At 50.8% G+C, this 26,864-nt stretch overlaps 1 protein-coding gene across 1 annotated transcript in view; it reads right to left on the bottom strand.

The window, feature by feature from the left end:
- The window catches only part of LOC128696196 (protein O-linked-mannose beta-1,2-N-acetylglucosaminyltransferase 1-like), a 121,390-nt gene that overhangs the window by 40,739 nt on the left and 53,787 nt on the right, over window positions 1–26,864 (bottom strand). The window lies entirely within an intron of this gene.

Genomic DNA, 26,864 nt, shown 5'->3' with positions numbered 1-26,864 from the left:
CGTAATGGTAGAGGATCCATACGAAGCCAGGAGAGTGACCCCAGTAACGGCCAGAGGGGGGCCAGGAGCTGAGACTATACCTGCAACCACAAATGCGCCTGCTGGCACGCACTTACGTACACGCACTCACGCACGCACGCACACACACACACACACACACACACACACACACACACACACACACACACACACATAGAGAATGGAAAAGGTACAGAAGACAGAGAACTCAGGAAAATAAAGAAATCAGCCGAAGAGCCAGAAACGAATATGCACAGATAAGAAGGGAGGCTCAGAGACAATATGAAAATGACATAGCATCAAAAGTAAAGACTGACCCGAAGCTGTTGTACAGCCACATCAGGAGGAAAACAACAGTCAAGGACCAGGTAATCAGACTGAGGAAGGGTGATGGGGAATTCACAAGAAACGACCGAGAGGTATGTCAGGAGCTCAACACAAGATTTAAAGAGGTATTTACAGTGGAAACCAGTAGGACTCCAAGAAATCAGAACAGGGGGGCACACCAGCAAGTGCTGGATGAGGTACATATAACCAAGGAGGAGGTGAAGAAGCTGCTATGCGAACTTGACACCTCAAAGGCGGTGGGACCAGACAACATCTCTCCATGGGTCCTTAAAGAGGGAGCAGAGATATTGTGTGAGCCATTAACAAAGATCTTCAACACATCATTTGAAACTGGGCAACTCCCTGAGGTATGGAAAATGGCAAATGTAGTCCCAATTTTTAAAAAGGGAGACAGACATGAGGCACTAAACTACAGACCTGTATCTCTAACGTGTATAGTATGCAAGGTCATGGAGAAGATCATCAGGAGGAGAGTGGTGGGGCACCTGGAAAGAAACAAGTGTATAATTGACAACCAGCACGGTTTCAGGGAAGGAAAATCCTGTGTCACAAACCTACTAGAGTTTTATGACAAGGTGACAGAAGTAAGACAAGAGAGAGAGGGGTGGATCGACTGCGTATTTTTGGACTGCAAGAAGGCTTTCGACACAGTTCCTCACAAGAGGTTACTGCAAAAGCTAGAGGACCAGGCACACATAACAGGAAAGGCACTGCAATGGATCAGAGAATATCTGACAGGGAGGAAACAACGAGTCATGGTACGCGACGAGGTGTCAGAGTGGGCGCCTGTGACAAGCGGGGTTCCACAGGGGTCAGTCCTAGGACCTGTGCTGTTCTTGGTATACGTGAACGACATAACGGAAGGGATAGACTCAGAAGTGTCCTTGTTTGCAGACGATGTGAAGTTAATGAGAAGAATCGAATCGGACGAGGATCAGGCAGGACTACAAAGAGATCTGGACAGGCTACAAGCCTGGTCCAGCAACTGGCTCCTAGAATTTAACCCTGCCAAATGCAAAGTCATGAAGATTGGGGAAGGGCAAAGAAGACCGCAGACACAATATAGTTTAGATGGCCAAAGACTGCAAACCTCACTAAAGGAAAAAGATCTGGGGGTGAGTATAACACCGAGCATATCTCCTGAGGCGCACATCAATCAGATAACTGCTGCAGCATACGGGCGCCTGGCAAACCTACGGATAGCGTTCCGATACCTCAGTAAGGATTCGTTTAAGACTCTGTACACCATCTACGTCAGGCCCATACTGGAGTATGCAGCACCAGTTTGGAATCCACACCTAGTCAAGCACGTCAAGAAATTAGAGAAAGTGCAAAGGTTTGCAACAAGACTAGTCCCAGAGCTACGGGGATTGTCCTATGAAGAAAGGTTGAGGGAAATCGGCCTGACGACACTGGAGGCCAGGAGGGTCAGGGGAGACATGATAACGACATATAAAATACTGCGCGGAATAGACGAGGTGGACAAAGACAGGATGTTCCAGAGATGGGACACAGACACAAGAGGTCACAATTGGAAGTTGAAGACTCAGATGAATCAAAGGGATGTTAGGAAGTATTTCTTCAGTCATAGAGTAGTCAGGCCATGGAATAGCCTAGAAAGTGATGTGGTGGAGGCAGGAACCATACATAGTTTTAAGGCGAGGTATGATAGAGCTCATGGGGCAGGGAGAGTGAGGACCTAGTAGCAATCAGCGAAGAGGCGGGGCCAGGAGCTGTGACTCGACCCCTGCAACCACAAATAGGTGAGTACAAATAGGTGAGTACACACACACACACGACCCAGGAAAACAGAGATTAGTCGAAGAGCCAGAAACGAGTATGCACAGAGAAGGAGGGAGGCCCAGCGACAGAACGAAAACGACATAGCATCGAAAGCCAAGTCTGACCTGAAACTACTGTATAGCCACATTAGGAGGAAGACAACAGTCAAAGACCAGGTGATCTGGCTGAGGAAAGAAGGTGGGGAACTCACATGAAACCATCAAAAGCTATGTGAGGAGCTCAACATGAGATTTAAGGAAGTATTTACAGTGGAGACAGGAAGGCCTCTGGGTGGACAGAACAGAGGGGAGCACCAACAAGGAATATGCCAACAAGTGTTGGATGACACACACACACAACTAAGGAAGAGGTGAAGAAGCTACTAAGGGACCTTGATACTTCAAAGGCAATGGGACCAGACATCTCCCCGTGGGTCCTTAGACAGGGAGCAGAAATGCTGTGTGTGCCACTAACTACAATCTTCAACACATCCCTTGAAACTGGGCAACTACCTGAGGTATGGAAGACGGCAACTGTAGTACCCATATTTAAAAACGGACACAGAAAAGAGACACTAAACTACAGACCAGTGTCACGGACGTGTATAGAATGCAAAGTCATGGAGAAGATTATCAGGAGAGTGGTGGAGCACCTGGAACGGAACAAGAGTATAAACGCCAACCAGCATGGATTTATGGAAGGCAAATCCTGTGTCACAAACCTACTGGAGTTTTATGATAAAGTAACAGAAGACACAAAAGAGAGGAGTGGGTTGATTACATCTTCCTGGACTGCAATAAGGCATTCGACACAGTTCCTCACAGAAGATTAGTGCCGAAGCTAGAGGATCCGGCGCGTATAACAGGAAGGACACTGCAATGGATCAGAGAATACCTAACAGGGAGGTAACAACGAGCCATGGTACGTGATGAGGTATCACAGTGAGCGCCTGTGACAAGCGAGGTCCCACAGAGGTCGGTCCTAGGACCAGTGCTATTTCTGGTATATGTGAATGACATGATGGCAGAGTTAGACTCAGAAGTGTCCTTGTTCGCAGATGATGTGAAGTTAATGAGGAGAATTAAATCAGATGAGGATCAAGTAGGACTTCAAAGAGATCTGGACAGGCTGGACACCGCAGACGGAGTATAGGCTAGGTGGCCAAAGGCTGCAAACCTCGCTCAAGGAGAAAGATCTTGGGGTGAGTGTAACACCGTGTACGTCAGGCCCATACTGGAGTATGCAGCACCTGTTTGGAACCCACATTTGATCAAGCACATCAAGAAATTAGAGAAAGTGCAAAGGTTAGCGACAAGGTTAGTTTCAGAGCTAAGGGGAATGTCCTACGAAGAAAGGTTAAGGGAAATCGGCCTGACGACACTGGAGGAGGGTCAGGGGAGACATACAAAATACTACGAGGAATAGATAAGGTGAACAGAGACAGGAAGTTCCAGAGATGGGACACAGAAACAAGGGGTCACAATTGGAAGTTGAAGACTCAGATGAGTCAAAGGGCTGTTAGGAAGTATTTCTTCAGTTATAGAGTTGTCAGGAAGTGGAATAGTCTGGCAAGTGATGTAGTGGAGGCAGGAACCATACATAGTTTTAAGACAAGGTATGATAAAGCTCATGGAGCAGGGAGAGAGGCCCTAGTAGCGACCAGTGAAGAGGCGGGGCCAGAAGCTGAGTCTCGACCCCTGCATCCACAATTAGGTGAGCGTGCGCGCGCACGCACGCACACACACACACACACACACACACACACACACACACACACACACACACACACACACACACACACACAGAACAGGCTTAGTGTCTAATCGACATGTGTCTAGGAGAAAATGGTGACTAACACATACACCCGTTGTTTCTGTTTACCTAGCAGTTAATAGGTACCTGGGTATTAGTCGACTGTTGTGGGTGGCATCATGGGGCGTGGTGAATGCTACAACATCTGAGAGACTCGAACTCCTTCTAATGACCTAATTGTTCCCAGTGAGTGAGAACCAGTGAAGTAAACTGAGAAATCAGTAACAGTGCTGCGAGACACACAGACAAAACTGCCGCAAGGCACCATGTGAACTTGAAGTGAAATGACCCAAAAAAAAAAAAATATATTAGACCGAGTACACACACAAACTCTCACTTTCGCTCTCATTCTTTCGTTTTCTCACTCTGTCACTCTCACTCTTAGGAACTTGTGACAGCATGTGGGCATCATGGTGGGGAGGACAGCTTAGTGAACACTTGGCTTGCGCCTGAGCGGACATGAAATTGCAGAATTAGATAAGTAACAACTTCCTCTGCAGTTCTACATGTATACTCTCGGGTGACTTACTGAGAGATGTAATTTACATGAGTATATATATGTAGCTAGATGTATATAACATTCTCATCTTGGAGGAGCTCACTGGTAACGTCGTGGTCTAAGACTCAAAATTATATGTTTATCAGGTTCTATAAATCAAGTAATTTACATCAAATTGTTTATATAAAAAACTTCCTTTAGCTCATTTAATATTACATTAAACATTTATTTCTTATACTTGATATTTCTAATGAAATGTTAATAAAAACTTCTAAAACAGCTATCGTAAATCCACATCTAAACCATAATGAATGTTTCTATAAGACTGAAAGTTAATTAACCCCGGTGATAAGACTGACAGTGAGGCAAGTCTCTCTTAATGAAGACAGTAGTGTGTCTGCAATTATATTTACGTAACTAGTCAGTAGTGTGTCTGCAATTATATTTACGTAACTAGTCAGTAGTGTGTCTGCAATCATATTTACGTAACTAGTCAGTAGTGTGTCTGCAATTATATTTACGTAACTAGTCAGTAGTGTGTCTGCAATCATATTTACGTAACTAGTCAGTAGTGTGTCTGCAATCATATTTACGTAACTAGTCAGTAGTGTGTCTGCAATCATATTTACGTAACTAGTCAGTAGTGTGAGTGGAATTATATTTACGTAACTAGTCAGTAGTGTGAGTGGAATTATATTTACGTAACTAGTCAGTAGTGTGAGTGGAATTATATTTACGTAACTAGTCAGTAGTGTGAGTGGAATTATATTTACGTAACTAGTCAGTAGTGTGAGTGGAATTATATTTACGTAACTAGTCAGTAGTGTGAGTGGAATTATATTTACGTAACTAGTCAGTAGTGTGAGTGGAATTATATTTACGTAACTAGTCAGTAGTGTGAGTGGAATTATATTTACGTAACTAGTCAGTAGTGTGAGTGGAATTATATTTACGTAACTAATCAGTCTAAGACTATCCTTGAGAGACAAATCAACATTAACTTCATTAAAAAGTGTCCACAACACGCAGGTACCCAGCGTACCTAACAACACGCAGGTACCCAGCGTACCTAACACGCAGGTACCCAGCGTACCTAACACGCAGGTACCCAGCGTACCTAACACGCAGGTACCCAGCGTACCTAACACGCAGGTATCCATCGTACCTAACAACACGCAGGTACCCATCGTACCTAACAATACGCAGGTATCCAGCGTACCTAACAATACGCAGGTATCCAGCGTACCTAACACAACACGCAGGTACCCAGCGTACCTAACACAACACGCAGGTACCCAGCGTACCTAACACAACACGCAGGTACCCAGCGTACCTAACACAACACGCAGGTACCCAGCGTACCTAACACAACACGCAGGTACCCAGCGTACCTAACACAACACGCAGGTACCCAGCGTACCTAACACAACACGCAGGTACCCATCGTACCTAACAATACGCAGGTACCCATCGTACCTAACAACACGCAGGTACCCATCGTACCTAACAACACGCAGGTACCCATCGTACCTAACAACACGCAGGTACCCATCTTACCTAACAATACGCAGGTACCCATCGTACCTAATACGCAGGTACCCAGCGTACCTAACAATACGCAGGTACCCAGCGTACCTAACACGCAGGTACCCAGCGTACCTAACACGCAGGTACCCAGCGTACCTAACAACACGCAGGTACCCAGCGTACCTAACACGCAGGTACCCAGCGTACCTAACAACACGCAGGTACCCAGCGTACCTAACAACACGCAGGTACCCAGCGTACCTAACAACACGCAGGTACCCAGCGTACCTAACAACACGCAGGTACCCAGCGTACCTAACAACACGCAGGTACCCATCGTACCTAACAATACGCAGGTATCCAGCGTACCTAACAATACGCAGGTATCCAGCGTACCTAACACAACACGCAGGTACCCAGCTTACCTAACACAACACGCAGGTACCCAGCGTACCTAATACAACACGCAGGTACCCAGCGTACCTAACACAACACGCAGGTACCCAGCGTACCTAACAATACGCAGGTACCCATCGTACCTAACAACACGCAGGTACCCATCGTACCTAACAATACGCAGGTACCCATCGTACCTAACAACACGCAGGTACCCAGCGTACCTAACACGCAGGTACCCAGCGTACCTAACAATACGCAGGTACCCAGCGTACCTAACACGCAGGTACCCAGCGTACCTAACACGCAGGTACCCAGCGTACCTAACAACACGCAGGTACCCATCGTACCTAACAACACGCAGGTACCCATCGTACCTAACAACACGCAGGTACCCATCGTACCTAACACGCAGGTACCCAGCGTACCTAACAACACGCAGGTACCCAGCGTACCTAACAACACGCAGGTACCCAGCGTACCTAACACAACACGCAGGTACCCAGCGTACCTAACAACACGCAGGTACCCAGCGTACCTAACACGCAGGTACCCAGCGTACCTAACAACACGCAGGTACCCAGCGTACCTAACAACACGCAGGTACCCAGCGTACCTAACACGCAGGTACCCAGCGTACCTAACAACACGCAGGTACCCAGCGTACCTAACAACGCGCAGGTACCCAGCGTACCTAACAACACGCAAGTACCCAGCGCACCAAACATAACACGCAGGTACCCAGCCTAACACAGTACGCACGCACCCAGCGTACCTAACACAACACGCAGGTACCCACCCTAACAGCACGCACGCACCCAGCCTACGTAACACAGCACGCACGCAACCAGGGTGCCTAACACAGCACTTACGCACCCAGCCTACCTAACAGCATCCACGCACCCAGCGTACCTAACAACACGCAGGTAGCCACCGTACCTAACACGCAGGTGCCCAGCCTAACACAGCACGTACGCACTAAGCCTAACAGCACGCACGCACCCAGCGTACCTAACAGCACGCAGATAGCCAGCCTAACACCACGCAGGCACCCAGCGTACCTAACACAGCACGCAGGCACCCAGCGTACCTAACACAGCACGCAGGCACCCAGTGTACCTAACACAGCACGCAAGTACCCAGTGTACCTAACAGCATACACTCACCAAGCGTACCTAACACAGCACACACGCACCCAGCGTACCTAACAGCACGCAGATAGCCAGCCTAACACCACGCAGGCACCCAGCGTACCTAACATAGCACGCACACACCCAGCGTACCTAACATAGCACGCAGGCACCCAGCGTACCTGAAAGCACGCATGTAACCAGCGTATCTAACAGCACGCAGGCACCCAGCGTACCAAACATAGCACGCAGGCACACCCAGCGTACCTAACAGCGCTAGCGAGCGAGAGCGAGAGAATATATCTGAATAAATCTGTTGCATGTGCAGTTCTTGTTAGAAAGTGTCATCGACAGTAAAGTCACTGCTGACACTGTTAGAATTAACAGTTCTTGAGGTAGGATACTCAATGTATAGTAGTCAGGTGTCTACTAAAGTAAAGGACAGTAGCATACAGCCTTGGCAGGCCTGGCCCTGGCTCAATCCTCACCATCTTCCGCTATAATCCTCAAAATGTGAGCATCTTTACCCTTCCTGGATAATTATGTTTTAATATTGGATTGACGATGTGTTTGTGGTTACCAGAATTTATATCACTATACCTAATGTAATCTATTATCCTTAGGTCTTTCAGGAGTTATTTGTATCTCCGTGTATTTCTGGTAGCTTAACTGCTTTTCCTCTTGCGCCACCCAGACACAGGGGGTTTAAGCACACTGTATAGCGGTACAAGCTATTGATTTTGAAGTTCCGTGCTCATTATCCACTCTGTGACTAGCTTTATTTCAAGCGGTGACTCTTCCATATTAAGCGTGAGAGACTAGTGATATTCACGACATCTTAGGAAATACAGCACTTTGACGTTCTCTGACTTGCATCACATTCCACCATCACCTCCGTTAATTCTAGAAGCCGGGACTGTTATACCATACGTGGAGTATACCTGGAGAGGGTTTCGGTGGTCAACACCCCTGCTGCTCGGTCTGAGACCAGGCCTCGTGGTGGATCAGGATCTGATCAACCAGGCTGTTACTGCTGGCCACAAGCAAACTGACATACGAACCACAGTCTGGCTGGTGCCTGTCCAGTGCCTTCTTGAAGGCAGCCAGGGATCTATTGATAATTCCCTTTACGTATGCTAGGAAGCAGTTTGTCTCTCAGCGTACTAGTGGCGCCCCTGCTTTCATTGGGGAAATGTTGCATCTCCTGCCGAGTCCTTTGCTTTCACAGGGAGTGATTATCGTGTACAAGTTTGGTATTAATCCTTCTAGGATTTTCCAAGTATATATTATCATGTATCTCTCTCGCCTGCGTTCCAGGGAATACAAATCAAGGGACTTCAACTGTTCCCAGTAATTTAGTTGCTTTATCGTACTTGTGTGTGCCGTAAAAATTCTTTGTACACTCTCCAGTTCAGCAATTTCGCCTGCCTTGAAGGGGACAGTTAGTATGCAGCAGTATTCCAGCCTAGAGAGAACAAGCGATTTGAACAGAATCATCATGGACTTGGTGACCCTAGTTTTGAAGGTTCTCATTATCCATCCTATCATTTTACTAGCAGATGCGGTACACACGTTGTGATCTTTGAAGGCGAGATCCTCTGACATTATCACTCCCAGGTCCTTCACATTAATTTTTCGCTCTATTGTATGGTTAGAATTTGTTGTATACCCTGATAGTTTTAATTTCTCAAGTTTTCCATATCTGAGTAGTTGAAATTTCTCTTCATTGAACTTCATACTGTTCTGAGTGGCCCATTTGAAGATTTGGTTTATATCTACTTGCAGTCTTGCGGTGTCGTCGATGGAGGATACTGTCATGGCAATTCGGGTGTCATCCGCAAAGGAAGACACGGAGCTATGGCTTACATCTCTATGTCAGATATGAGGATGAGGAATAGAATGGGAGCAGGTACTGTACCTTGTGGAACAGAGCTTTTCACTGTGGCTGCCTCGGATTTTACTCTGTTTACTATTACCCTTTGTGTTCTATTAGTCAGGAAGTCATAAATCCATCTACCAACTTTTCCTGTTATTCTTTTATCATGCATTTTGTGTGCTATCACACCCACACTTGTCGAAGGCTTTTGCAAAGTCTGTGTATACTACATCTGCATTTTGTTTATCCTCTATAGCATTCAAGACCTTGTCATAGTGGTCCAGTAGCTGAGACAGGCAGGAGCGACATGCTCTAAACCCGTGTTGCCCTGGGTTATGTAATTGGTGGGTATCTAGGTGGTTGGCGATCTTGCTTTATAGAACCCTTTCAAATATTTTTATGATATGGGATGTTAGTGCTATCGTTTTGTAGTTCTTTGCAACTGCTTTACTGCCACCTTTGTAGAGTGGAGCTGTCTGTTGTTTTTAGTGAGTGTGGGATGACCCCTGTGTCCATGCTCCCTCTCCATAGAATGCTGAAGGCACATGACACAGGCTTCCTGCAGTTCTTGATGAGCTGCTGGGGCAGAGTGCATGGCATGTAATTTATTGCCTTTTCAAAGTGTTGTGGTGTTGGGATAATATCAGAGATTTTTGAGATGACCAGATTTTGGGTCTCGTTCATAAAGAATTCATTTGGATTATCAACCCTTAGTCTGGGTAACGGCTCAATGAATACTGAGTCGTATTGGGACTTTAGTATCTCATACATTTCTTGGCTGTCATCTGTATGTCCCATCTTGCCTATGCAGGGGCTCAATACTGGAAGTTGTTTTTTCCTTAGATTTGGCATAAAAGAAGAAGTATTTTATTTTTGTTTTTTTTTTCAATTTCCTCTATGGCTTTTAGTTCTTCCTGTAATTTTTTGTCTCCTGTAAGATTCCTTCAACTTAAGTTCGATATTTGCTATTTCACTGACCAGTGCCTCCTTTCGTATTTCAGATATACTGGACCCTCTCAGCAGCTCTGATTCTTCGCCTTCGTCTGTATAGGGAGCATCTCTCTCTAGTTTAAATCTTCTCTTTCTTAATGGAATGTGCCTTGAACAGACCTCAAGAACCAGAGTTAATTTTTTCTAGGTAAAGGTTGGGATCCGTGTTGTTTAGGATATCTTCCCAGCTTCTTTCATTTAGGACATGGTTGACTTGTTCCGATTGTATGTTTTTGTTATTAAGTTGAATTTTGTGAAGATACTTTCATGACTGATCACATTTTGCTGGTCAGGAGCCCTGTGCATACATGTCTGTACTTCTATTATGTCGTAATCTGAGTGTATTGTCTTTGATACAGTTATATTACGGACCAGATCGTCGTTGTTAGTGAAGATGAGGTCTAGTGTATTTTCTAGTCTTGTAGGCTCTAATATTTGCTGGTTTAAGGTAATTTGATGCAGAGATTTAATAGTTCGTGTGTGTGTGTGTGTGTGTGTGTGTGTGTGTGTGTGTGTGTGTGTGTGTGTGTGTGTGTGTGTGTGTGTGTGTGTGTGTGTGTGTGTGTGTGTGTGTGTGAATTTTCATCTGAGCTGCCTCCTGGGGTGATCTCTGCTAAAACATTATTTGCTACACTCCTCCATTTTAGATGTCTCAAGTTGAAATCTCCCAGGAGTAAGATGTTTGGGGCAGGATTCGGGAGATTTTCCAGACAGTGGTCAATTTTCAAAAGCTGTTCCTGGAATTGCTGGGAAGTTGCATCCGGAGGCTTGTATACAACCCCAATGACAAGGTTGTGGTTTTCAATCTTTACCGCCATAACTTCAACTACATCATTTGAGGTGTTTAGTAGTTCCGAGCAAACAAGTGACTGTGACGTACAAGCCAACCCCCCTTCCCTTGTTACCTGTTTAATCTGGGATCCATATTTCGTTGTCAAAATTATCTTTTATGTGGGTCTCTGTGAAAGTTGCAAACATTGCATTTGACACCGTGAGCAGTCCCCTGATGTAAAGAATTTTGTAGTTTGTTGACGGCTTTAGACCCTGTATGTTTGCAAAGACAAATGTTATATTGATGGAATTTTGGGAAGTTTTATTTGCTGGCTCTAATATCTGTTGTTCTGGAGTGGTCCCAACGACTGCGCCTCTGCTCCAGAAGTGTTTTCAGCTTGTGGCTCCCCTCTTTTGTTTCCCATAGTCTGGCTGGTCTGTCTTCTTCTCCCCTTTAGATGATGTGCCTGGCAGTATACGTTGTAGCATTTTCTTTCATGGAGTTAAGAGTGACACATTTCGGGGTGAAATAAGTTGCAGGAAGGGGAATTGCACCCTCCTGTTGTCATGTGGGTGCGGCATTTTTTGGAATGGTCAAAGGTGCATGTCCCACCTGTTTTACCAGATATACCAGGCCTGCAGATACCCAAGGCATAGAATTTGTTTGTGGCATTTTTTTCTGTTTACCCTCTACCTACCGCCCCTGTATGAACAGTAGTGCTTTCACCAGTTTTTACTGGCAATGTGTCAACACTATTCCCTGAGGCATCATCCCCCTTGTGTCATCTCCAGCAGTATCGCTGTTTTCTACCTCTGTAAATTGAATAGCTTTGTCTTTACCTGTTTCTGCGGAGTTCGTGTCAATCATCATTGGAACTGCAAGACCCTTGAAGCACAAATCCTTATTATCAGTTAATTATATTACACGGTGATTCCCTTGCCTTACGATTTTATTACTCATTTATTTTTTTGTTATTCTTAGTGTTTGTACTTTTTCTAACTATCAAGTAGAAAATATAGTTTTTTCTCTGCATCTTAAACTCGTTTTTTAATAATTTTTATGTTTTTTTTTTCTCATTTCTTTTAATAACAGTGAAAGAAGAATTCCATAAATATTTTCAGCGTAAAAATCGACGTTGATCTTACATCTAGCGACACTTACAGTGGATGCATGGTTCACCCTGCCAGGAGGAAGTGCAGTACCCTGATACATCTAACATGTGATCACAGAGAAGCAACGTGCCAAACATCACTGTTAGCTTGGACTTCACAAGGTGGTGGGCAACACCTCCACCTGGGCTTCACAAGGTGGTCAACACCTCCACCTGGACTTCACAAGGTGGTCAACACCTCCACCTGGGCTTCACAAGGTGGTGGGCAACACCTCCACCTGGGCTTCACAAGGTGGTCAACACCTCCACCTGGGCTTCACAAGGTGGTCAACACCTCCACCTGGACTTCACAAGGTGGTCAACACCTCCACCTGGGCTTCACAAGGCGGGCAACACCTCCACCTGGGCTTCACAAGGTGGTGGCCAACACCTGCACCTGGGCTTCACAAGGTGGTGGCCAACACCTGCACCTGGGCTTCACAAGGTGGTGGCCAACACCTGCACTTGGGCTTCACAAGGTGGTGGTCAACACCACCACCTGAGCTTCACAAGGTGGTCAACACCTGCACCTGGGTTTCACAAGGTGGGCAACACCTCCAGCTGGCCTTCACAAGGTGGTCAACACCTCCAGCTGGGCTTCACAAGGTGGTGGTGAACACGACCTGGGCTTCACAAGGTGGTGGTCAACACCTAAACCTGGGTTTCACAAGGTGGGCAACACCTCCACCTGGGTTTCACAAGGTGGTCACCACCTCCAGCTGGCCTTCACAAGGTGGTCAACACCTCCAGCTGGGCTTCACAAGGTGATGGTCAAAACCTCCACCTGGGCTCCACAAGGTGGTGGTCAACACCTCCACCTGGGCTCCACAATGTGGTGGTCAACACCTCCACCTGGGCTTCACAAGGTGGAGGTCAACACCACCACCTGGGCTTCACAAGGTGGTCAACACCTGCACCTGGGCTTCACAAGGTGGTCAACACCTGCACCTGGGCTTCGCAAGGTGGTCAACACCTGCACCTGGGCTTCACAAGGTGGTCAACACCTGCACCTGGGCTCCACAAGGTGGTCAACACCTCCACCTGGGCTTCACAAGGTGGTGGTCAACACAATGTGATGGTCAACACCTGCACCTGTGCTACACAGGGTGATGGTCAACACCTGCACCTGGGCTAATCAGGGTGATGGTCAACACCTACACCTGGGCTAATCAGGGTGATGGTCAACACCTACACCTGGGCTAATCAGGGTGATGGTCAACACGTCCACCTGGGCTTCACAGGGTGATGGTCAACACCTACACCTGGGCTAATCAGGGTGATGGTCAACACCTGCACCTGGGCTTCACAGGGTGATGGTCAACACCTGCACCTGGGCTTCACAGGGTGATGGTCAACACCTGCACCTGGGCTTCACAGGGTGATGGTCAACACCTGCACCTGGGCTACACAGGGTGATTCTCAACACCTCCACCTGGGCTTCACAGGGTGATGGTCAACACCTGCACCTGGGCTTCACAGGGTGATTCTCAACACCTCCACCTGGGCTAATCAGGGTGATGGTCAACACCTACACCTGGGCTAATCAGGGTGATGGTCAACACCTACACCTGGGCTAATCAGGGTGATGGTCAACACCTGCACCTGGGCTACACAGGGTGATGGTCAACACGTCCACCTGGGCTTCACAGGGTGATTCTCAACACCTCCACCTGGGCTAATCAGGGTGATGGTCAACACGTCCACCTGGGCTTCACAGGGTGATTCTCAACACCTGCACCTGGGCTACACAGGGTGATTCTCAACACCTCCACCTGGGCTAATCAGGGTGATGGTCAACACCTACACCTGGGCTACACAGGGTGATGGTCAACACCTGCACCTGGGCTTCACAGGGTGATGGTCAACACCTGCACCTGGGCTTCACAGGGTGATGGTCAACACCTGCACCTGGGCTTCACAGGGTGATGGTCAACACCTGCACCTGGGCTACACAGGGTGATGGTCAACACCTACACCTGGGCTTCACAGGGTGATTCTCAACACCTCCACCTGGGCTAATCAGGGTGATGGTCAACACCTGCACCTGGGCTACACAGGGTGATGGTCAACACCTCCACCTGGGCTACACAGGGTGATGGTCAACACCTGCACCTGGGCTACACAGGGTGATGGTCAACACCTTCACCTGGGCTACACAGGGTGATGGTCAACACCTGCACCTGGGCTACACAGGGTGATGGTCAACACCTGCACCTGGGCTTCACAGGGTGATGGTCAACACCTGCACCTGGGCTTCACAGGGTGATGGTCAACACCTGCACCTGGGCTACACAGGGTGATGGTCAATACCTGCACCTGGGCTACACAGGGTGATGGTCAACACCTGCACCTGGGCTACACAGGGTGATGGTCAATACCTGCACCTGGGCTACACAGGGTGATGGTCAATACCTGCACCTGGGCTACACAGGGTGGTCAACACCTGCACCTGGGCTACACAGGGTGATGGTCAACACCTGCACCTGGGCTTCACAGGGTGATGGTCAACACCTGCACCTGGGCTACACAGGGTGATGGTCAACACCTTCACCTGGGCTACACAGGGTGATGGTCAATACCTGCACCTGGGCTACACAGGGTGATGGTCAACACCTGCACCTGGGCTACACAGGGTGATGGTCAACACCTTCACCTGGGCTACACAGGGTGATGGTCAACACCTTCACATGGGCTACACAGGGTGATGGTCAACACCTGCACCTGGGCTTCACAGGGTGATGGTCAACACCTGCACCTGGGCTTCACAGGGTGATGGTCAATACCTGCACCTGGGCTTCACAGGGTGATGGTCAACACCTCCACCTGGGCTTCACAGGGTGATGGTCAACACCTGCACCTGGGCTACACAGGGTGATGGTCAACACCTGCACCTGGGCTACACAAGGTGATGGTCAACACCTGCACCTGAGCTTCACAGGGTGATGGTCAACACCTCCACCTGGGCTTCACAGGGTGGTCAACACCTGCACCTGGGCTTCACAGGGTGATGGTCAACACCTGCACCTGAGCTTCACAGGGTGATGGTCAACACCTCCACCTGGGCTTCACAGGGTGATGGTCAACACCTGCACCTGGGCTTCACAGGGTGATAGTCAACACCTGCACCTGGGCTTCACAGGGTGATGGTCAACACCTGCACCTGGGCTTCACAGGATGATGGTCAACACCTGCACCTGGGCTACACAGGGTGATGGTCAACACCTGCACCTGAGCTTCACAGGGTGATGGTCAACACCTGCACCTGGGCTTCACAGGGTGATGGTCAACACCTGCACCTGGGCTTCACAGGGTGATGGTCAACACCTGCACCTGGGCTTCACAGGATGATGGTCAACACCTGCACCTGGGCTTCACAGGGTGATGGTCAACACCTGCACCTGGGCTACAGAGGGTGATGGTCAACACCTGCACCTGGGCTTCACAGGGTGATGGTCAACACCTGCACCTGGGCTACACAGGGTGATGGTCAACACCTGCACCTGGGCTACACAGGGTGATGGTCAACACCTGCACCTGGGCTACACAGGGTGGTCAACACCTGCACCTGGGCTACACAGGGTGATGGTCAACACCTGCACCTGGGCTACACAGGGTGATGGTCAACACCTGCACCTGGGCTACACAGGGTGGTCAACACCTGCACCTGGGCTACACAGGGTGGTCAACACCTACACCTGGGCTACACAGGGTGATGGTCAACACCTGCACCTGGGCTACATAGGGTGATGGTCAACACCTGCACCTGGGCTACACAGGGTGATGGTCAACGTCTGCACCTGGGCTACACAGGGTGATGGTCAACACCTGCACCTGGGCTACACAGGGTGATGGTCAACGTCTGCACCTGGGCTACACAGGGTGATGGTCAACACCTGAACCTGGGCTACACAGGGTGATGGTCAACGTCTGCACCTGGGCTACACAGGGTGATGGTCAACACCTGCACCTGGGCTACACAGGGTGATGGTCAACGTCTGCACCTGGGCTACACAGGGTGATGGTCAACACCTGCACCTGGGCTACACAGGGTGATGGTCAACACCTGCACCTGGGCTACACAGGGTGATGGTCAACGTCTGCACCTGGGCTACACAGGGTGATGGTCAACACCTGCACCTGGGCTTCACAGGGTGATGGTCAACACCTGCACCTGGGCTACACAGGGTGATGGTCAACGTCTGCACCTGGGCTACACAGGGTGATGGTCAACACCTGCACCTGGGCTACACAGGGTGATGGTCAACGTCTGCACCTGGGCTACACAGGGTGATGGTCAACACCTGCACCTGGGCTACACAGGGTGATGGTCAACGTCTGCACCTGGGCTACACAGGGTGATGGTCAACACCTGCACCTGGGCTTCACAGGGTGATGGTCAACACCTGCACCTGGGCTTCACAGGGTGATGGTCAACACCTGCACCTGGGCTTCACAGGGTGATGGTCAACACCTGCACCTGGGCTTCACAGGGTGATGGTGAACGTCTCCACCTGGGCTACACAGGGTGGTCAACACCTGCACCTGGGCTACACAGGGTGGTCAACACCTGCACCTGGGCTTCACAGGGTGATGGTCAACACCTGCACCTGGGCTACACAGGGTGATGGTCAACACCTGCACCTGGGCTACACAGGGTGGTCAACACCTGCACCTGGGCTACACAGGGTGGTCAACACCTGCACCTGGGCTTCACAGGGTGATGGTCAACACCTGCACCTGGGCTACATAGGGTGATGGTCAACACCTGCACCTGGGCTACACAGGGTGATGGTCAACACCTGCACCTGGGCTACACAGGGTGATGGTCAACACCTCCACCTGGGCTACACAGGGTGGTCAACACCTGCACCTGGGCTACACAGGGTGATGGTCAACACATGCACCTGGGCTACACAGGGTGATGGTCAACGTCTGCACCTGGGCTACACAGGGTGATGGTCAACACCTGCACCTGGGCTACACAGGGTGATGGTCAACGTCTGCACCTGGGCTACACAGGGTGATGGTCAACACCTGCACCTGGGCTACACAGGGTGATGGTCAACGTCTGCACCTGGGCTACACAGGGTGATGGTCAACACCTGCACCTGGGCTACACAGGGTGATGGTCAACACCTGCACCTGGGCTACACAGGGTGATGGTCAACACCTGCACCTGGGCTACACAGGGTGATGGTCAACGTCTGCACCTGGGCTACACAGGGTGATGGTCAACACCTGCACCTGGGCTACACAGGGTGATGGTCAACACCTGCACCTGGGCTACACAGGGTGATGGTCAACGTCTGCACCTGGGCTACACAGGGTGATGGTCAACACCTGCACCTGGGCTTCACAGGGTGATGGTCAACACCTGCACCTGGGCTACACAGGGTGATGGTCAACGTCTGCACCTGGGCTACACAGGGTGATGGTCAACACCTGCACCTGGGCTACACAGGGTGATGGTCAACGTCTGCACCTGGGCTACACAGGGTGATGGTCAACACCTGCACCTGGGCTACACAGGGTGATGGTCAACGTCTGCACCTGGGCTACACAGGGTGATGGTCAACACCTGCACCTGGGCTTCACAGGGTGATGGTCAACACCTGCACCTGGGCTTCACAGGGTGATGGTCAACACCTGCACCTGGGCTTCACAGGGTGATGGTCAACACCTGCACCTGGGCTTCACAGGGTGATGGTGAACGTCTCCACCTGGGCTACACAGGGTGGTCAACACCTGCACCTGGGCTACACAGGGTGGTCAACACCTGCACCTGGGCTTCACAGGGTGATGGTCAACACCTGCACCTGGGCTACACAGGGTGATGGTCAACACCTGCACCTGGGCTACACAGGGTGGTCAACACCTGCACCTGGGCTACACAGGGTGGTCAACACCTGCACCTGGGCTTCACAGGGTGATGGTCAACACCTGCACCTGGGCTACATAGGGTGATGGTCAACACCTGCACCTGGGCTACACAGGGTGATGGTCAACACCTCCACCTGGGCTACACAGGGTGATGGTCAACACCTGCACCTGGGCTACACAGGGTGATGGTCAACACATGCACCTGGGCTACACAGGGTGATGGTCAACACCTGCACCTGGGCTACACAGGGTGATGGTCAACACCTGCACCTGGGCTACACAGGGTGATGGTCAACACCTGCACCTGGGCTTCACAGGGTGGTCAACACCTGCACCTGGGCTTCACAGGGTGATGGTCAACACCTGCACCTGGGCTACACAGGGTGATGGTCAACACCTGCACCTGGGCTTCACAGGGTGATGGTCAATGCCTGCACCTGGGCTTCACAGGGTGGTCAACACCTGCACCTGGGCTACACAGGGTGATGGTCAATGCCTGCACCTGGGCTTCACAGGGTGGTCAACACCTGCACCTGGGCTACACAGGGTGATGGTCAACACCTGCACCTGGGCTACACAGGGTGATGGTCAACGCCTGCACCTGGGCTACACAGGGTGATGGTCAACACCTGCACCTGGGCTTCACAGGGTGATGGTCAATGCCTGCACCTGGGCTTCACAGGGTGATGGTCAACACCTGCACCTGGGCTTCACAGGGTGATGGTCAATGCCTGCACCTGGGCTACACAGGGTGATGGTCAACACCTGCACCTGGGCTACACAGGGTGATGGTCAACACCTGCACCTGGGCTTCACAGGGTGATGGTCAACGCCTGCACCTGGGCTTCACAGGGTGATGGTCAACGCCTGCACCTGGGCTTCACAGGGTGATGGTCAACACCTGCACCTGGGCTTCACAGGGTGATGGTCAACACCTGCACCTGGGCTTCACAGGGTGATGGTCAACACCTGCACCTGGGCTTCACAGGGTGATGGTCAACACCTGCACCTGGGCTTCACAGGGTGATGGTCAACACCTGCACCTGGGCTTCACAGGGTGATGGTCAACACCTGCACCTGGGCTTCACAGGGTGATGGTCAACACCTGCACCTGGGCTTCACAGGGTGATGGTCAACACCTGCACCTGGGCTACACAGGGTGATGGTCAACACCTGCACCTGGGCTTCACAGGGTGATGGTCAACACCTGCACCTGGGCTTCACAGGGTGATGGTCAACACCTGCACCTGGGCTTCACAGGGTGATGGTCAACACCTGCACCTGGGCTTCACAGGGTGATGGTCAACACCTGCACCCGGGCTTCACAGGGTGATGGTCAACACCTGCACCTGGGCTTCACAGGGTGATGGTCAACACCTGGGTGATGGTCAACACCTGCACCTGGGCTTCACAGGGTGATGGTCAACACCTGCACCTGGGCTACACAGGGTGATGGTCAACACCTGCACCTGGGCTTCACAGGGTGATGGTCAACACCTGCACCTGGGCTGCACACAGGGTGATGGTCAACACCTGCACCTGGGCTACACAGGGTGATGGTCAACACCTGCACCTGGGCTTCACAGGGTGATGGTCAACACCTGCACCTGGGCTTCACAGGGTGATGGTCAACACCTGCACCTGGGCTTCACAGGGTGATGGTCAACACCTGCACCTGGGCTTCACAGGGTGATGGTCAACACCTGCACCTGGGCTTCACAGGGTGATGGTCAACACCTGCACCTGGGCTACACAGGGTGATGGTCAACACCTGCACCTGGGCTACACAGGGTGATGGTCAACACCTGCACCTGGGCTTCACAGGGTGATGGTCAACACCTGCACCTGGGCTTCACAGGGTGATGGTCAACACCTGCACCTGGGCTTCATGAGGGTGATGGTCAACACCTGCACCTGGGCTACACAGGGTGATGGTCAACACCTGCACCTGGGCTACACAGGGTGATGGTCAACACCTGCACCTGGGCTTCACAGGGTGATGGTCAACACCTGCACCTGGGCTTCACAGGGTGATGGTCAACACCTGCACCTGGGCTTCACAGGGTGATGGTCAACACCTGCACCTGGGCTTCACAGGGTGATGGTCAACACCTGCACCTGGGCTACACAGGGTGATGGTCAACACCTGCACCTGGGCTACACAGGGTGATGGTCAACACCTGCACCTGGGCTACACAGGGTGATGGTCAACACCTGCACCTGGGCTACACAGGGTGATGGTCAACACCTGCACCTGGGCTTCACAGGGTGATGGTCAACACCTGCACCTGGGCTTCACAGGGTGATGGTCAACACCTGCACCTGGGCTTCACAGGGTGATGGTCAACACCTGCACCTGGGCTACACAGGGTGATGGTCAACACCTGCACCTGGGCTACACAGGGTGATGGTCAACACCTGCACCTGGGCTTCACAGGGTGATGGTCAACACCTGCACCTGGGCTTCACAGGGTGATGGTCAACACCTGCACCTGGGCTTCACAGGGTGATGGTCAACACCTGCACCTGGGCTACACAGGGTGATGGTCAACACCTGCACCTGGGCTTCACAGGGTGATGGTCAACACCTGCACCTGGGCTACACAGGGTGATGGTCAACACCTGCACCTGGGCTTCACAGGGTGATGGTCAACACCTGCACCTGGGCTTCACAGGGTGATGGTCAACACCTGCACCTGGGCTTCACAGGGTGATGATCAACACCTGCACCTGGGCTACACAGGGTGATGGTCAACACCTGCACCTGGGCTACACAGGGTGATGGTCAACACCTGCACCTGGGCTTCACAGGGTGATGGTCAACACCTGCACCTGGGCTACACAGGGTGATGGTCAACACCTGCACCTGGGCTACACAGGGTGGTCAACACCTGCACCTGGGCTTCACAGGGTGATGGTCAACACCTGCACCTGGGCTACACAGGGTGATGGTCAACACCTGCACCTGGGCTACACAGGGTGGTCAACACCTGCACCTGGGCTACACAGGGTGGTCAACACCTGCACCTGGGCTTCACAGGGTGATGGTCAACACCTGCACCTGGGCTACACAGGGTGATGGTCAACACCTGCACCTGGGCTACACAGGGTGATGGTCAACACCTGCACCTGGGCTACACAGGGTGATGGTCAACACCTGCACCTGGGCTACACAGGGTGATGGTCAACACCTGCACCTGGGCTACACAGGGTGATGGTCAACACCTGCACCTGGGCTACACAGGGTGATGGTCAACACCTGCACCTGGGCTACACAGGGTGATGGTCAACACCTGCACCTGGGCTTCACAGGGTGGTCAAAACCTGCACCTGGGCTCAACACCTGCACCTGGGCTTCACAGGGTGATGGTCCACCCCTGCACCTGGGCTACACAGGGTGATGGTCAACACCTGCACCTGGGCTACACAGGGTGATGGTCAATGCCTGCACCTGGGCTTCACAGGGTGGTCAACACCTGCACCTGGGCTACACAGGGTGATGGTCAATGCCTGCACCTGGGCTTCACAGGGTGGTCAACACCTGCACCTGGGCTACACAGGGTGATGGTCAACACCTGCACCTGGGCTACACAGGGTGATGGTCAACGCCTGCACCTGGGCTACACAGGGTGATGGTCAACACCTGCACCTGGGCTTCACAGGGTGATGGTCAATGCCTGCACCTGGGCTTCACAGGGTGATGGTCAACACCTGCACCTGGGCTTCACAGGGTGATGGTCAATGCCTGCACCTGGGCTACACAGGGTGATGGTCAACACCTGCACCTGGGCTACACAGGGTGATGGTCAACACCTGCACCTGGGCTTCACAGGGTGATGGTCAACGCCTGCACCTGGGCTTCACAGGGTGATGGTCAACGCCTGCACCTGGGCTTCACAGGGTGATGGTCAACACCTGCACCTGGGCTTCACAGGGTGATGGTCAACACCTGCACCTGGGCTTCACAGGGTGATGGTCAACACCTGCACCTGGGCTTCACAGGGTGATGGTCAACACCTGCACCTGGGCTTCACAGGGTGATGGTCAACACCTGCACCTGGGCTTCACAGGGTGATGGTCAACACCTGCACCTGGGCTTCACAGGGTGATGGTCAACACCTGCACCTGGGCTTCACAGGGTGATGGTCAACACCTGCACCTGGGCTACACAGGGTGATGGTCAACACCTGCACCTGGGCTTCACAGGGTGATGGTCAACACCTGCACCTGGGCTTCACAGGGTGATGGTCAACACCTGCACCTGGGCTTCACAGGGTGATGGTCAACACCTGCACCTGGGCTTCACAGGGTGATGGTCAACACCTGCACCTGGGCTTCACAGGGTGATGGTCAACACCTGCACCTGGGCTTCACAGGGTGATGGTCAACACCTGCACCTGGGCTACACAGGGTGATGGTCAACACCTGCACCTGGGCTTCACAGGGTGATGGTCAACACCTGCACCTGGGCTTCACAGGGTGATGGTCAACACCTGCACCTGGGCTACACAGGGTGATGGTCAACACCTGCACCTGGGCTACACAGGGTGATGGTCAACACCTGCACCTGGGCTTCACAGGGTGATGGTCAACACCTGCACCTGGGCTTCACAGGGTGATGGTCAACACCTGCACCTGGGCTTCACAGGGTGATGGTCAACACCTGCACCTGGGCTACACAGGGTGATGGTCAACACCTGCACCTGGGCTTCACAGGGTGATGGTCAACACCTGCACCTGGGCTACACAGGGTGATGGTCAACACCTGCACCTGGGCTACACAGGGTGATGGTCAACACCTGCACCTGGGCTTCACAGGGTGATGGTCAACACCTGCACTTGGGCTTCACAGGGTGATGGTCAACACCTGCACCTGGGCTTCACAGGGTGATGGTCAACACCTGCACCTGGGCTACACAGGGTGATGGTCAACACCTGCACCTGGGCTACACAGGGTGATGGTCAACACCTGCACCTGGGCTTCACAGGGTGATGGTCAACACCTGCACCTGGGCTTCACAGGGTGATGGTCAACACCTGCACCTGGGCTTCACAGGGTGATGGTCAACACCTGCACCTGGGCTTCACAGGGTGATGGTCAACACCTGCACCTGGGCTACACAGGGTGATGGTCAACACCTGCACCTGGGCTTCACAGGGTGATGGTCAACACCTGCACCTGGGCTACACAGGGTGATGGTCAACACCTGCACCTGGGCTTCACAGGGTGATGGTCAACACCTGCACCTGGGCTTCACAGGGTGATGGTCAACACCTGCACCTGGGCTTCACAGGGTGATGGTCAACACCTGCACCTGGGCTACACAGGGTGATGGTCAACACCTGCACCTGGGCTACACAGGGTGATGGTCAACACCTGCACCTGGGCTTCACAGGGTGATGGTCAACACCTGCACCTGGGCTTCACAGGGTGATGGTCAACACCTGCACCTGGGCTTCACAGGGTGATGGTCAACACCTGCACCTGGGCTACACAGGGTGATGGTCAACACCTGCACCTGGGCTTCACAGGGTGATGGTCAACACCTGCACCTGGGCTACACAGGGTGATGGTCAACACCTGCACCTGGGCTTCACAGGGTGATGGTCAACACCTGCACCTGGGCTTCACAGGGTGATGGTCAACACCTGCACCTGGGCTTCACAGGGTGATGATCAACACCTGCACCTGGGCTACACAGGGTGATGGTCAACACCTGCACCTGGGCTACACAGGGTGATGGTCAACACCTGCACCTGGGCTTCACAGGGTGATGGTCAACACCTGCACCTGGGCTACACAGGGTGATGGTCAACACCTGCACCTGGGCTTCACAGGGTGATGGTCAACACCTGCACCTGGGCTTCACAGGGTGATGGTCAACACCTGCACCTGGTGAGTAACTCTAACACACAAACACTTATGATATTTATTAAAGGAAACTTTTCGACGTGAGTGACATCATTAGTCTTAATGATGAAGGACTGTTGGAAATAAATGGTATAAAATACGTGTCTTTTTACTGTCTGTGACTTGATAAAGCCCACTGTGTGGGCGAAACGTTGTCAATAAAGAATCACTGCTTATGTGTTTATATTTCCATGAAGGAAGGATGAAGCCAAGCGTGGCGAAATGTTTCTGTTAATAAATGCTATTTATGAACCACTGTATCTCCCCACCGTATGTGTCGTCTTACTGTACGTATGTGTCGTCTTACTGTACGTATGTATCGTCTTACTGTACGTATGTGTCGTCTTACTGTACGTATGTGTCGTCTTACTGTACGTATGTGTCGTCTTACTGTACGTATGTGTCGTCTTACTGTACGTATGTGTCGTCTTACTGTACGTATGTGTCGTCTTACTGTACGTATGTGTCGTCTTACTGTACGTGTGTGTCGTCTTACTGTACGTATGTGTCGTCTTACTGTACGTATGTGTCGTCTTACTGTACGTATGTGTCGTCTTACTGTACGTATGTGTCGTCTTACTGTACGTATGTGTCGTCTTACTGTACGTGTGTGTCGTCTTACTGTACGTGTGTGTCGTCTTACTGTACGTGTGTCGTCGTCTTACTGTACGTATGTGTCGTCTTACTGTACGTATGTGTCGTCTTACTGTACGTATGTGTCGTCTTACTGTACATATGTGTCGTCTTACTGTACATATGTGTCGTCTTACTGTACGTATGTGTCGTCTTACTGTACGTATGTGTCGTCTTACTGTACGTATGTGTCGTCTTACTGTACGTATGTGTCGTCTTACTGTACGTATGTGTCGTCTTACTGTACGTGTGTCGTCGTCTTACTGTACGTATGTGTCGTCTTACTGTACGTATGTGTCGTCTTACTGTACGTATGTGTCGTCTTACTGTACGTATGTGTCGTCTTACTGTACGTATGTGTCTTCCTATTGTACGTGTCTTCTTACCGTACGTGTGTTTTTACTGTACACACGTTTTACTGTACGTGTCTCTCTTCAGCGTCCTACCCGATCAAAGGAGTCTTTGATCCCGATGAGGGTTCTTCATGTAAGGAATCAGACAACAATCGTTCCAATTCCTTGAATCAAGCCTGAATGCCTTCCACTGCCACAGACGCTGTATGACCTCCACAGGTTTATCGCTCCCTCCACCCTCCATGAATGTAATACAGTTTTGTACATCTTGTTGGTATCACCATACAACCTTGTTATGTATGTTACACCTCTGCTATTATTGTGCACTATAATTTTCCGTGGTAATTAACATTTATGAACGCAATCTACAAAAAAAAATACTCCACACAGTCCACCACCTTTTCAACAAAGTAATTATCTCTCGTAAACTGTAATAATGACATGTACCCACATGTCATACGTGTTAGTAATTCAGGTACTTACGTGTAGAAATGACAGGGGAGGGGATGGGAGGGGAGGGGAGGGGAGGGGAGGGTAAGGTTGGGTAGGGTACGGTAGGGTAGGGTTGGGTTTGGTAGGGTAGGGTTTGGTAGGATCGGGTAGGGTAGGGTAGTGGAAATAAATGGTATAAAATACCGACACAATGGCAATATAAACACAAATGCAGTATAATGTGATCCTTTATTGACTACGTTTCGCCCACACAGTAGGCTTTTTCAAGTCACAAACAGTTCTGTTTGTGACTTGAAAAAGCCTACTGTGTGGGCGAAACGTAGTCAATAAAGGATCACATTATACTGCATTTGTGTTTATATTGCCAGGGTAGGGTAGTGTTGGGTCGGGTAGGGTTGGGTAAGGTAGGGGAGGGGAGGAGCGAAGAGGGGCGAGAGAAGAGGAGAGGGGAGGATGTCTGTGAAGGCTGGCAGGGAGATATGACCCCTAGTGTGAGAATAATTCCCGGGTAATATGAATTTTTGTTCACGTCGTGTTTTCAATGCCACTTCTCATCCATAATTGTCTATATTCATTTTCAGTAAATTTGTCAATTAGATATATGTTGAAAGCCTAGAAACTGTTAAGGACAGGTCTCTCACCAGGAGCTTTATCAATTCATTCAATGGATTTAAAATTTCCTGGTCAGCTAAACATTGCACAGGTCTCTAATTTATACATTTGATGTTATTATATGTAGGAACATAAGAAAGAAGGAACACTGCAGCAGGCCTACTGGCCCATGTGAGGCAGTTCTAAGTCATCTACCGGCCTAAGCCACTGACCCAAGCTAGTCAGGTCCAACTCACACCCATCTACACCCACTCATAAGAACATAAGAAAAGAGGAACAATGCAGGAGGCCTGTTAGCCCATACTGGGCAGGTCCTTAACTAATCCAACCCACTAACAACATTTGCCCACCCACTTCAGTTTTACCCTAACAATAAGCTCTGATAAATCCACTAACTCGTGTGCAAGTCCCACTTAAATCCAACCCCTCTCACCTAAATTTGAAACTACCCAAGGTTTTAGCTTCAATAACATAAGAACATGATAAATTAGACACATGTGCAACACTTGGGTATCTTTAATGAGGAAACGTTTCGCCACACAGTGGCTTCATCAGTTCATACATAAGAGAATAGTGAAGAACAGGAGGATTTTGAGGTGATCAGTCCCTCAGCCTTGAGTTGATGTAATCAGTCCATCAAGATTGATGGACTGAGTACCAGGATTTGTTCCACTCATCCACAACTTTAATACCAAACCAGTGCTTTCCTATATCCTTCCTGA

The sequence above is a fragment of the Cherax quadricarinatus genome, chromosome 48 (assembly GCF_038502225.1).
Source record: "Cherax quadricarinatus isolate ZL_2023a chromosome 48, ASM3850222v1, whole genome shotgun sequence".
Lineage (NCBI taxonomy): Eukaryota > Metazoa > Arthropoda > Malacostraca > Decapoda > Parastacidae > Cherax > Cherax quadricarinatus.
This window is presented reverse-complemented; position numbering and strand designations above follow the sequence as displayed.